At 43.3% G+C, this 14,636-nt stretch overlaps 1 long non-coding RNA gene across 1 annotated transcript in view; it reads left to right on the top strand.

Moving 5' to 3' along the window:
• Nucleotides 1–14,636, top strand: part of LOC144823860 (uncharacterized) — a 160,629-nt gene that overhangs the window by 91,095 nt on the left and 54,898 nt on the right. Inside the window, exon 5 of the long non-coding RNA XR_013608847.1 lies at nt 610–717. This is a non-coding gene — a long non-coding RNA (uncharacterized LOC144823860). The remainder of the gene's footprint in view (nt 1–609; nt 718–14,636) is intronic.

The following is a 14,636-nucleotide window of genomic DNA, read 5'->3' as shown; positions in this document are numbered from 1 at the left end:
TGTCCCGGCATTGAATCTTGATCCCCTTATTCCAAGGCTCCTCATTCGATCGGCCAACTGGATCGAAGAGAGGTAGCAGGAAGTGCCCTTACAGGATGCTGTACGCCCATCCCAACAACAGTTAGCCATCCCAGTTATCCTCTATATCCTCATAACACACCCTAGCCAATTTTACAGATAAACAGTTACAATTAGAAATGTATACAAAGGGCACACAGATTTGCTTCCAGTTGTATCACTGTTCTAGAGGTCAAGACAGCCAATGGAGCATCACATCCTGTATGAACTGCATTTAGAACCGGAAGAAGTATGGTTTAATCTATTTACAGTGGACAAAGATCGAATCGCTTGTGCGTGTATGTGGGGTGAGCCGAAACAGGCAATACTTTAAAAGAACATTTGGATATTAGTAAATATAGACCCGACCAATACAGAGTGTTTACTCGTTTTTGCATTTTTTTTAAATGTCGGTAAGTCTGAGAAGCCTGGAATAGCGACAGACCTTTTAAACAATCATTTCTAGGAATAAATTGCAAAAAATCTGCAGGCCTCTGGCTTCAAAGCAGTGTCCAAGAAAATAAACCGATGAGTGCCCTTCTTACATTTTAGGTCAAAATGAATTTCCTGTAAGAAAACTTGGTAATAGTGATTAAACAGTTTACCCTCGTGAATTTAATTTCAATGGTCCAGAATACCTCAGAAAGAAGAACATGTCAGGTAAGTTAGGAAAATTGTTGAGCTTCATACAGAAAAAAAGGCTAAGAATGACATAGGCAAATACTAAACATGATTAAATGATTTTGTCGAAAAGTTCTGTCTATAATGTTGATTTCATGTTTGAAAATAAGAATAATTCACATTGAGGGGCCGATTAGGATGGCGGACGGACTTGCGTCCGTCCGCCATCCCAGAGGTGGAGGGACCGTCCGCATGGGCTGCGGCGGTCCCTCCGTGCAAATTAGGATATTTAACATTTAACATTGCGGCGGGTGCTGCTTCAAGCAGCACCCGCCGCAATGTTAAAAGTGCATGTTTAACATTTACATGCACAAAGCGGCAGGCACCGCGCGGTGCCTGCCGCTTTGTGCATGTAAATACTGGGGGGTACCGTAGGTACCCCCCATGTGCACCCCCCACCCGCCTACATCCTGGGGGCCCGCAACGGGCCCCCAAATTCAAAAGTACACATGCTTTTCCACGGCGGAAAAACCGCAGCGGAAAAGCATGTTTACAAATGCATCCTAATTTGGCTGGCGGTGTCTGATAGACACTGCCAGCCAAATGAGAGCTTTTCCGCCGCGGTTGTAATCCGACCGCGGCGGAAAAGCAGCGGACAGAAACCAAGACCCACCAGCCATCATAATGCGGCGGTGGGTCTTTGGTGACTCCGCAGAGGATTTTCCGCCTCCTCCGGGCCGGAGGTGGCTTCCGCCGGTCCGGAGGAGGCGGAAAATCCTCCATCCTAATCGGCCCCTAAATGTCTTTCAGTGTTACAAATTGTGTTTAGCTTCTGTCATAAAGGTGTTTTAGGGTGAATGCCTTTGACAATATAATAGTTCATAAAACTGATTATTTTGAATACACTTAATTGAAGAATTGAACACAATTATATATGTAAGTCTCCTACCTTACAGACCTAGCCTATTTAGAAACATCAAACATTTATTTTGCGAACCACGGGGGCCTAGTCCATTCTTGGAAAACGATTTTCTTCTCTGGATTGAGGTCATAGTTGGAAATTCATCAGGGTGATACTGATACATATACATAATTCTACCCAAATACAACTACTACGACTCCACTGGTGTCAGCAAATTGGATCACAATTTACAGTTCTTAAAAGAGTGAAGGGGCAAAGGTTCTGTGAATTTGGTGAATCTGATACCTCACTGTGCCTACTCCCTTGATCATTCCAGGTTTCTGATAAGTTTTCTGTTTTTTTCAGGGCTTTGGCACCATACTTTGAAATCCAAGGATGAGTGTTCTTACCAAAAAGCTCCACTGTTTTGTTAGGTGATTGAATAGTTCGTCAACCTCCAGGATTATTATGTATGCGTCCTCCTAAATGTATCCCCAGCCTAAAGTTCTGAGGCTTCTGTCTGGTGGTATGGAACACTTTACTCTCCCCCTCAGCCAAAACCTGTGCAGCTAGTTTACTGTGTGCCTGAAAGGTCAGACCATATCTCGAATGCTCTCAAACGCTTCCATTGGCTCTATACCAGCCATGAAGTTAGCTATCTTGCTAAATTATCCCTTACATACCAATTGCCTCGATGTCTCATATCTATGAACAGGGTTTAGTGTCAATCTGAATATTCAGACACTGAAGATTCAGTAGCATATCTTACATTCCAGTTTCAGGGTTCCTCTCTGTGAAACTCCACCCCTTCAACTAAGACTGGAAAATTTGCTGTAATGCGTGAGTAGTATTATAGTCAGTTTCAGCCCTGGGACCTGATTGTTCCAAATCAAATGATAACTTCTCAGAAATCCTTCTGGGGCTGCTACTCAGTGTGCAGCAATTCTTCACAAACCCTCAAATAAAATACATTTACAAAACACCTGAATGAAATAAAAAGAAAGCAAATAAATTCACCACAAATTCATTACTCCTTTAATGCCTGAAACCATCCTGAAACCTTCAGAAGCGGTTGCTCCCCACGCAGCTCCCAGCACTGTAGCGGTATCGTAGAGATTTGCATTGCCCGACTGCCCTAGCCGTATTGACGTTGTTAACTGCTTGCCATTAATTATTGCAGCGTAGCGCTTTATTTGTCAAACGCGCATTTGTGCCTGCCTGCTGCTCTCTGTCTAAATATTGATCGTAGCGCTATATTTCCAAAGCGCACTTCCATCAACATTGTTTTGTGACTGTCTGCCTCAAGCTGAATAATTTCCTTTGAGAATAACGTTAACAGTAGGTTGAATTGTGATTTGTGCATTGCGTTTATTTTAGCTGCTGCCCCAATCCAGTTTCGCTTTTGGCCTGCAGCCATTTTGTTGTTGTTTGTGCTTCCCTGCCCGGACCTCCACCCCGCTACCGCCTCCCAGCTGCTCCTCCCTCCCACTGATACTATAGGCCTTATCTGGCTGCATTAACGCTGTGACCGTCCTGCCAGCTGCTCCTCCCTCGCCCCCCCCCCTTCACTTCCAGATCCACACCGACCCCAGGACCACACTTAGAGGCACCCTCATCTACAGACCACCAGGAACGCGCACACAATTCAACGAAGACATCACTGACTTCATCAGCCCACACGCCCTCACCTCCGATAACTACATTCTACTGGGAGACCTCAACTTCCACCTGGAAAAGAGAAACGACAGCAACACCACCACCCTTCTGGACAACCTGGCCAATCTCGGACTCAAACAACTTGTTGACACCCCCACCCACCTTGCCGGACACACGCTCGACCCTATCTTCACCTCCAGCAAACACATCTCCTTCGATCACACCACAGCACTCCATTGGACGGACCACAGATGCGTTCACTTCAGCTACAAAAAGACCTTGACCCATAACCCCCCACAACCTATTCCTCGAAGAAACTGGAACAAAATCACAACCGACCAACTCATCACATCGCTTAACCAAAACCCTCCTGCCATACCATCGGGCCCAAACGAAGGCGCCACCAATCTCACACAATGGATCACCCACAGCGCTAACGAATTAGCACCCTTGAAAAACCACCAGATCAAACAAGGCAGCATAAAAGCCCCCTGGTTCAACGATGACCTTAAGAAATCCAAGAAGTTATGTCGTACTCTCGAGAAAACCTGGAGAAAAAACCCAACCACTGACAACATGACCACCTTCAAGGACGCCACCCGCAAACAACACCAATTTATCCGATCTACCAAGAAATCAGCGTTCAAGGATCGACTCGACAACAACGCCCACAACAACAAGGAACTATTTAACATCGTCAAAGAATTTACCAACCCCACCGCCGGCACAAACGACATCACTCCCTCACAAAACCTCTGTGACTCTTTATCCTCTTTCTTCCACAACAAAATCGCCGACATACATAACAGCTTTGAAAACCAGTCCGAAGAACAGTCCACTCCACCCACCTCCGAACCAAAACAGCACTCTCACAATCTTTGCGCCTGGAACCCAATCACGACTGAAGACACCATCCGCCTGATGAACTCCATCCACTCAGGATCGCCAACCGACCCATGTCCCCACCACATTTTCAACAAAGCAGACTCCATCATCGCACCCCACCTCCACGATGTCATCAACTGTTCCTTCAACTCCGCTACCTTCCCAGAAAGCTGGAAACACGCCGAACTCAGCGCCCTTCTGAAAAAACCCACAGCAGACCCCACTGAACTTAAGAACTACCGCCCCATCTCACTCCTCCCATTCCCTGCCAAAGTCATTGAGAAAGCCGTCAATAGTCAGCTCGCCGCCTTCCTTGAATCCAACAATTCCCTTGACCCCTCACAGTCCGGCTTCCGAGCCAAACACAGCACCGAAACCGCCCTCATCGCAGCTACAGACGACACCCGAACGCTACTGGACAACGGAGAAACAGCTGCCCTCATCCTACTTGACCTCTCCGCCGCCTTCGACACAGTTTGTCATAGCACCCTCATACAACGCCTCAGCAACGTCGGAATACAAGGAAAAGCTTTGACTGGATCATCTCGTTCCTCGCCGGGAGAACCCAGAGAGTCCGCCTTCCCCAATTTAAATCAGAGGCCATCGAAGTCATTTGCGGCGTACCACAAGGATCATCACTCAGTCCCACCCTCTTCAACGTTTACATGAGTCCACTCGCATCCATCGCGCGACAACACAACCTCAACATCATCTCCTACGTAGACGACACCCAGCTGATCCTCTCCCTCACCAAAGACCCAAACACCGCCAAAACCAATCTACACGAAGGAATGAAAAAAGTGGATGAAAAACAGCCGTTTAAAACTAAACTCGGACAAAACGGAAGTCCTCATCTTAGGATCACCCCCTTCTGCTTGGGACGACTCATGGTGGCCACCGGCCCTGGGAACAGCACCCATACCTACAGATCACGCACGTAACCTGGGCTTCATCCTGGACTCCTCCCTCTCGATGACCAGACAAGTCAACGCCGTCTCATCATCATGCTTCAACATCCTACGTATGCTCAAAAAAATCTTCCGTTGGATCCCCACCGAAACAAGAAAGACAGTCACCCACGCACTGGTCACTAGCCGACTGGATTATGGAAATACCCTCTACGCCGGAACCACAGCCAAACTACAGAAAAAACTCCAACGCATCCAAAACGCCTCAGCCAGACTCATATTGGACATCCCCCGTCAAGCTCACATCTCCGGTCACCTGAAAGACCTCCACTGGCTCCCCGTCAACAAGAGAATAACGTTCCGTCTCCTCACCCACGCACACAAGGCCCTCTACGACCTAGGACCCGAATGCCTCAACACACGACTGTCCTTCTACACACCCAGCCGCCAACTACGATCATCCAATCAAGCCCTCGCCGCAATTCCGCGCATCTATAGATCCACAATGGGAGGAAGATCCTTCTCCTACTTAGCAGCCAAAACCTGGAATTCTCTCCCCACTCACCTCCGCCTTACACAGAACCACCTCTCCTTCAAAAAGCAGCTAAAAACCTCGCTATTTGATAAGTAATGCACACACCCTCCCTCAAGCGCCTTGAGACCCTCTGGGTGAGTAGTGCGCTATACAAATACTTGAACTTGAATGCCCATGCCAAAAGTAGGTGGCCCATCAAGGCTAGTCCATCAGAGTTTGTGGTGGCTGGTTCTTATTCTATTAGCGAGAGCCATCTGTGCGATACATACCTCACTTTCACTGGGTTTCAAGACAGTTTGTTCACGGAAATCCGCAGATGGATACAAAAATGTCGGGACTTACCGCTTTCTCGCGCAGCAATTGGAGCTGACACCCAAAAGGTGCACAAAGCCCAGTGATTGCATTCAACGGTCTAGCATATGTCGCTCAGAGATGCTTACCTCTATTCACCCCCGACTGACAATCACATATTACCGGAACTGGCACATGGTTAGACAGGCATACCTATGTGTGGCACCCCCAACATCTGGATTTTAACAGCACTCTGGCATAGCAAAAAGCATATAAACAAAGAATAAGATTAATTTGAAACAAAGATCATGACTTGGCCTCTAGGCACTGTGAACATCCGGCCATAATATCAGAGGCTTTTCACAGGCTCTCTGCCATCATGTCTGCCTACACATTTCTCAGAAGGGTCCTATTGAGCCCATGAGCCCAGGCTACTGATCAGGAAGTGATCAATCAAAGAAGACAAGTCCATCCTCACAGTCTTCCTTTGAAGTTAAGAAAAAGGAACCTCCGACTGAACATCAGGGTGTGGGTGAAAATGAGAGACGATATACACAATGGGAAGAGGCTTTCAACATACCTTTATGCTTTATGCATCGGGGCAAGGGGCAACTTTCCTTGCCACTGATTAACAAGATAACAGAACCATTCTGTCCATGTTTGACATGTTCTGGTCTGTCCCGTATTATTGTCGTATTGTACTTGGTAACCACAAAGTCCAGGGAGGTTGATTGCATTTCTTTTTATTATCACAAGCTTTGCTTGTGAGTGGATGCAGAGAAAATGTACTAGCATTCATAGTGTATGGTGACTAATGCCCCCTCATACTGGGACAAAGAGAGAAACTGACATCTGGTGACAGCTGAGGGTCTAGTGAGAGACACAAGCCATTTTTTGTGTTTGAAAGCTTTATTGAAAGAAATGAAATGAAACTACACTATGACATCAACAGATAAAATAAAATGCAGAGTAAAACATGTCGAAAAACCAAAAACAATTGATGTCAATACTAAGAAACTGAGCATTTTGGGGATTTTAAAGGGAAAGGAAGGGGGAGGGATGAGGAAATAGAAACAATGTTATAACAGAATAATACTTATACGAGATAATCAGCAGGCAAGAAAATTGCACAATGAGCAAGAAAAATTACACAATATCTGAAAAACCTTATATTATAAATAAAACTGTGAACGGTAATTAATAACACAAGAAGGAGAGAGTAAAGATCCTTCAAGGAGGCTTAAAATTTACTGAGGAGAGAAAAGTGTATTTCTTTTGAGCAGAGTGATCTAGGTATGTGGTAAGGGGCAACCAATAAAGTTCAACATTACGAGAGGGTTTACAGGAGGAGGCAAATGCAACATCAAGTCTGTGGAAATGACATAGGGCATTCCACCAACAACGCATGGAAACCTTGGTAAGGGACTTCCAATTAGAGGTAATATGTTGAAATGCCAGAGCAAGCATAAGATCAAAAAGACCAAGTGAGTGTTAAGGGAGGTTTAAAGAGTCCGAAAGACTCCCCATAAACACAAGGGGAATGGAAAATGGAACAGAGAGTGTAAAAATGTGAGAAATGTAAGTCCAGACTTGCTTCCAGAATGCAGCTACAGAAGGACAGAAAAAGAAGAGATGAAGAAGATCAGCATCAGGGGTACCACAAGTCCAACAGTTAGAGTTAGAGGAGGAAGTGAAGCAAGAGAGAGAGAGAGAGAGGAGAAAGATAAAGTCTGTGATACAGAAAAAACAAAGATTGAGTTAGGGAAGCGGAACGAGAAGTTTTCAGTATTTTGGACCATAGTATATCCCAGAGAGCAACAGGCCATGAATAGCCCAAATCTTTTTCCCAAGAAATCTCCAATTTAGTTTTGTTACGCTCAGGGATTGGAGCAGAGAAGAACCGATAAATAAGAGAGGCTTTAAGTAGAGTGGCAAGTATCACGAGAAGAGGAGAGGGAAGGGAAGGCGAAGTGAGTAATAACAGTCAAGAATAATTTTCATGAGAATATTATATTTCTGTGATAAAGAACGAGGGCAATGAAATCGTTCTTGAAATTGAGGGAAGGAGCAAGGAGAAGTACCATCGAAGAGCTGATTAACCCAAATGATACCCTTTGACCTCCAAGAGTTCCATGCTATAGGTCTGTCGTTCAACAAGATAAGCGAATTATACCAAATGGTCGAGAGCAGGAAAGAGTGACGAGAAGTAGACCGTGGGGAAAGCAAGGTTTCAGGAGAGAAGAAGTGTGTTTAAATAAAGGGGGAATGGTATAGGGGGATTTTGTAGTAAAACGAGAGACGTCCTGAAATGAAAAGGGCAATAATAAGGATTGTTCAATGTGAAGCCAAAGGGGGGAAAGAGAAGACTGCATTGACGAAAGCCATCTGGAGGCCTGACGCAAAGAAAAGGATTTGTGGTATAGGCGGAAATCAGGAAAATTGACACCCCCACTCGATTTGACCCTGCGGAGAGCTAACAAAGAAATCCTAGCTTTTTTGTGCTTCCAAAGAAATTTTGACAAAGCCGAATCAATACGATTGAAATAGAGGGCAGGAATATGAACAGGCAGCATAGAGAGCCAATAAATAAGAATAGGAGCAATCATCATTTTAATAGAATCAAGGCGACCCCACCAAGAAAGAAAGAGGGGATTCCAGGAGGAAAACAACTGTTCTATCCGGGAAATAACAGCAGACATATTTAATTTAATAGAGGATGAAATAGAATTGGAAAACAGAACACCAAGATATTTTATTTTGGTACTGTTCCAGGAAAAACCAGTAGAAGAGAAAAAGTGAGGAAGACAAAATTTGGTTAAAGGGAGAATTTCAGTTTTATCAGAGTTGATTTTATATCGGGAACCAAGAGAAAACGCTTCAAATTCAGCCAATAAAGAAGGGACAGATGATTCTGGGTCCGAAACAAATAAAAGAATGTCATCCGCATATGCAGAGAGCTTCAATTGATTATCACCAAATGGAAAGCCAGAAATGGAAGGGTTATTACGGATAGAGGAAAGGAAGGGTTCAAGGGCCAACACAAAAAGAAGAGGAGAGAGAGGACAACCCTGACGAACCCCACGTTGAAGGGTAAAGGAAGAGGAGAGCTGAACATTAACGAGAACCGAAGCTTTGGGCATAGAATATAACAAAGATATGAAAGAGATACATTTAGGACCAAAACCATGCCATTTTAGGGAAGCAAATAAAAAAGACCAACTCTATCAAAAGCCTTTTCAGCGTCTACAGAAATAGCTGCCAAAGGGATAGAGAGAGAAGAAGCTTTATTTAAGACATTTAAAAAGAGTTTAGAGTTACCAGAAGTGAGACGACCCTTAACAAAACCGCATTGCTCTTTTCCAATGAGGTGGGGCATGAAAGGATCTAAGCGTAGGGCAAGCAACTTAGCAAAGAGTTTATAGTCAACGTTGACTAACGAAATTGGGTGATAGTTTTTACAGAACTTTGGATCACAACTCTCCTTAGGGATAAGACAAATAGTAGCGTCTTGAAAAGAGCCTTCGGCCACACCAGAAGAACAAAACGAGTGGAAGAGAGAGAGAAGTTTAGGTAACAAAAGATCAGAAAAATGTAAGTAAAACTCAACCGGAAACCCGTCAGGGCGTGGGGTTTTACCCTTGGTAAGAGAGGACAAAGCAGCAGAGAGTTCATGTAGAGAAAGATCTACCTCCAGATCCGGGAAATTAAGTTGAGGGGCAGAAGGTTTGGGCAAATTGTCAAAGTAAGATTGAAGAAGAGAGGGCATAGGTGGAGCCTCCAGAGTATACAAAGTTTGATAAAAACAATTGGAATTGGTCAAGGATGTCCTTATCTGTATGAAGGAGAATGTTTGGTGGGGGAATAGATGGATTCAATGGAGGTACGCTCTTTACGAGATTTAAGGTAGTTAGCCAAGAGTTTGCCGGATTTATTACGGCCATCATTATAACGTGCACTGCTGCGCAGAAGAAAAGAGGAAGCATTGTCAGTAGTGAGTTTATTGAAGGCGATCTTGGCACGGAGAAACTCAGGTGACATGTGTTTGGTAGAGGAAGTATAGAATTGATGTTCCAAGCGTTTTATATGGGCTAAAGCAACTTTACGCTTTTGAATAAATTGTTTCTTTTTCTTAGACACAAAGTCAATGATAAAGCCACGCGCCATAGCTTTAAAAGAATCCCAAAGGACGTGAGGAAGGGTGTGAGGATCAGAGTTCAGTTGAAAAAATTCATTAGTAAAGGAACGAAAGGAAGAAGAAAAATTAGGATCAGTAAGAAGTGAACAGTTAAAACGCCAGCGAGAAGATTTAGGGAGAGGAGGAAGCAAGTCAAAGTCGGTAAGAATAGGAGCATGATCCGAAATAACAATAGGTTCGATAGAGGAAGACAATAAGTTTCGAGATAGAGATGGGGAGAGAAAGATATAGTCTAAGCAAGAAAAAGAGGCGTGAGGCGGAGAGAAAAAGGAAAAGACTAAGGTGTCTGGATGAGTGAGTCTCCAGGAGTCAGAAAGATGTGCTTGTGAGATGGTATCTAGAAATTGCTTATGAGGCTTGTGAGGGATAAAATGGACAGAGGATTTATGATCCAAAAATGGGTCAACTATCTGGTTGCAGTCGCCTCCTAAAAGGAAAAAATCATCTTTATCTTGGATACACTTGCTGGTGATTAATGGCCAAAAGGAAGAATCAAGTTGAGTAGGACCATAAACATTAAACACAGTAATAGGAATTGCATTAATGAGCAACTTAGCTAAAATCCATCGACCCTCAGTGTCACTTTCTTCCAATAGAATTTTACATTTCAACTTTTTATGGATTAAAACAGCAACACCATTCTTTTTGTTGACCGAAGGAGAAAACAGAACAGTACCAACCCAATTCCTTTTCAATTTTAAAGATTCAAGGTCAGAGAGATGGGTGTCTTGCAAAAGGACAATATTGGGGTTATAAGAGGATAAGTGAGAGAGTACTCTCTGCCGTTTAATAGGATTATTAAAACCTTTCACATTCCAGGAAACAACTCTAAATGTATAAACAGAGTAAACGTATGAACTTCAAAAAGTGCAAAAGAACAGGCAAATATTAACAAGCCAAGGAATGAAAAAAGTAAAGGAAAAAGGAAGGAAGAATGAGAACAAAGAGGCTTAAGGGAGAAATGAGATAGGAAAAAAGAAAGAGAATTAGAAAAGAAGTAGGGAAGGAATAGACAGAAGAGACAGCACAAATCCAAAAGGATGACTGCAAAAAACATGCCTGAAAGGGAGATACAAAAGGAAGGTGGGGAGATGGCGACACTTAACAAGATGGACCAGCCGAAGAGCAGAGACACAACCGCACCGGGACATCATAGAACCACAGGAAAGAGATCACAGGAGGGAGGGAACAAAGGATATAAATCTGTGGGAGGGAAGAAAAATGGTTAGAACTAAACTTAGGACAGTAAAATACATATGAAGCTTACAATAAACTACTACAATAAAGTGATGAACAAAGACGAGTATAGCACGAGTCAAGATCATAACTTGAATATATAAGCGTAAAGGAAGGTTATAGAGAGCAACAACAAAACAACTAAGAAAAGAGAACATGAAAACAAGTACAAAGCATCAAAAAGCAACCAACAACTGTTCAGCCATTAGAAGAGGAGGTCTCCACGCCACCGCTGGTTTGTAGAAAAATTTAATTTTTAAGTTCACCAGGATCCTGAAAAGTCCAAGTCTTATTTTGATGGATGACTTTGAAAATACAAGGGTGAAACAGGCCATAACGCGCTCCAAGGGAGCGCAAAGAGGGGCGAAGAGAGAGGAATTCTTTCCTTCTTGACGCAGTAGCATTAGAAACATCTTGAGCAAGGAATACACGCTGACCCAACCAGGAGACTTGACGTTTGGCTCTAGCTGCAGAGAGGACCGAAAGGAGATCAGTAAATTTCAGAAAATGGATGATAACTCCGCGTGGCTTTGTAGAGTCAGCTGAGCGCGGGCCAAGTCTATGAGCTCTTTGAATACTGATGGAAGTGGATGGCGGCATGTCCAAGAGCTTTGGAGGAAGGAGGTGAAGAAAGTCACCGGGTAATCCCCTTCAAGGGATTCTGGCAGGCCGTAAATACGAAGATTGTTCCTTCTGTTCCTTTTTTCCAAATCCTCCGTGTGTTGTTGGAGGGAGAGAACAGACTTTTCTAAAGAGGAAATACGCTGTGAATTGGATTGCATTTCAGGAACTTGCTGCTCAACTGAAGTGATCCGGGCGTCCATGGTCGACCATTTTTCTTTCAAGAGTTGCATGTCCTTATTTGTTTCTTCAATGAAAGGACGCAATGCACGTATTTCTTCCAGAATCAATTCCATGGAGATGGGAGATGCTGATTTGTCCGGGGAAGGAGGATCATGTTTTAGGCGTTTGGAAGAGGATGCAGGAGGTGAAGATTTATTGGAAGTAGCCTGCGCAACAGAAGAGCGATGAGGTGCAGAGCCAGCCATTATTGGTGTTGAGTTGGAAGCGCACAAATCTGCAGAGGAAGATTCTTGAATACTCGTGGAGGAAACAAAAATAAATTTTGGTGCGTGCAGTTTAACCATATGAGTAAAATATGCTCGAAGTTTATCTGAAAAATGTATAGGATAGAACCTGGGACTCCAGTAAGAATAAAAAGTCCAAAAAATTAGTAGGGCATGGGAAGTGGAATGTGCAGTGTAGCAAAAATTATTATTAGAGAGGCAGTGCCAAATCCAGAGCCTGAGCTAAGCACAAGAAAACATGAAGCGTCTAGTTGACAGCAAAGGAGTCCTGTGAGGAGACAACCCCAAATACGCTAGCTTGTGAAACAAGCATTTGCAATGCAATAGGTCTCGCATTAGGAAAGTTTGAGCTATTGGTATTGTAAATGACAAAATTTTTATTTATGTGCTGGTTTTGAAAATAGCGAAATTAATATTTTTGTCATTTACAATGCCAATAGTTTTAACTTTCGCAAATGTGACACCTATAGCATTTGTAACGCAATATGTGTTGTATTTACATGACTTAGATTTATTGATATTACAAATACAATGGCTTGTAATTTTTTAAATAATTAATGCTTTAAAAAAGTTATTGTAATTTACTATAATGGCAATAGCTTAAACTTTTGTAAATAACTTTTGTGAAGATTATGTTCATTGTATTTTATTATGACGAAAATCCAAGAACAGAAGTGAAATAACATCTTTTTGAGACATTGGTAATAAAGCTTGAACCACTGAGACAACATATTTGAACCAGTTGTTGTTGAATGGTTGCACAGATTGATGCTGTGGTGGGGCTGAGTGATGTTGTGGTGGCGAAGAGTGATGCTGTGGCATACAGTGATGCTGTGGTAGCGCATCGTGGTGTGGTGGTGCCCCTGAGTGATGTTGTGGTGCCCCTGAGTGATGTTGTGGTGCTCCTGAGTGATGCTGTGGTGCCCCTGAGTGATGCTGTGGTGGTGCTGAGTGATGCTGTGGTGATGCGATAGATAGAGTGAGTGCGATAGATAGATAGATAGTAAGTGCGATAGATAGAGTGAGTGCGATAGATAGATGGAGGGAGGGCGATAGAAAGATAGAGGGAGGGCGATAGATAGATAGAGTGAGGGCGATACATAGATAGAGTGAGGCACTGAGTGGGATTTGGAGTATGTTGTATTGAGTGCAGTGTAATTATGTGGCGTGTAATTCTAAAGGCACTGAGTGGTATTTGTAGTGTATGTTGCATTGAGCGTAGTGTAATTATGTGGCGTGTAATTATGTGGCACTGAGTAGTATTTGGAGTGTATGTTGCATTGAGTGCTGTGTAATTATGTGGCACTTAGTGGGATTTGGAGTGTATGTTGTATTCAGTAGAGTGTAATTGTGTGGCATGTAATTATGTGGCACTGAGTGGTATTTGGAGTGTATGTTGCATTGAGTGCTGTGTAATTATGTGGCGTGTAATTATGTGGCACTGAGTGGGATTTGGACTATGTTGCATTGAGTGCAGTGTAATTATGTGGCGTGTAATTATGTGGCACTGAGTGGTATTTGGAGTGTATGTTGCATTGAGTGCAGTGTAATTATGTGGCGTGTAATTATGCGGCACTGGGTGGGATTTGGAGTGTATGTTGCATTGAGCGCAGTGTAAATATGTGGCATGTAATTATGTGGCACTGAGTGGGATTTGGAGTGTATGTTGCATTGAGTGCAGTGTAATTATGTGGTGTGTAATTATATGGCACTGAGTTGCAGCGTATGTTGCATTGAGCGTAGTGTAATTATGTGGCGTTTAATTATGTGGCGCTGAGTGGTATTTGGAGTGTATGTTGCATTGAGTGCTGTGTAATTATGTGGCGTGTAATTATGTGGCGCTGAGTGGGATTTGGAGTATATGTTGCATTGAGTGCAGTGTAATTATGTGGCGTGTAATTATGTGGCACTGAGTGGTATTTGGAGTGTTTGTTGCATTGAGTGCAGTGTAATTATGTGGAGTGTAATTATGTGGCACTGAGTGGGATTTGGAGTGTATGTTGCATTGAGTGCTGTGTAATTATGTGGCATGTAATTATGTGGCACTGAGTGGGATTTGGAGTGTATGTTGGATTGAGCGCAGTGTAATTATGTGTGATGTAATTATGTGGCACTGAGTGGGATTTGGAGTGTATGTTGCATTGTGTGCAGTGTAATTATGTGGAGTGTAATTATGTGGTCCCCCAAAACATAGCGATGTAATTCTCTTTCCAATGAATATTGCAGTGAAGTCAGAAGCAATACATTTGTTAATTTATACATA

This window comes from Lissotriton helveticus, chromosome 3_1 (assembly GCF_964261635.1).
Source record: "Lissotriton helveticus chromosome 3_1, aLisHel1.1, whole genome shotgun sequence".
NCBI classification, from domain to species: domain Eukaryota; kingdom Metazoa; phylum Chordata; class Amphibia; order Caudata; family Salamandridae; genus Lissotriton; species Lissotriton helveticus.
The sequence above is the reverse complement of the archived record's forward strand: the minus strand, read 5'-3'. Positions and strand labels throughout refer to the sequence as shown.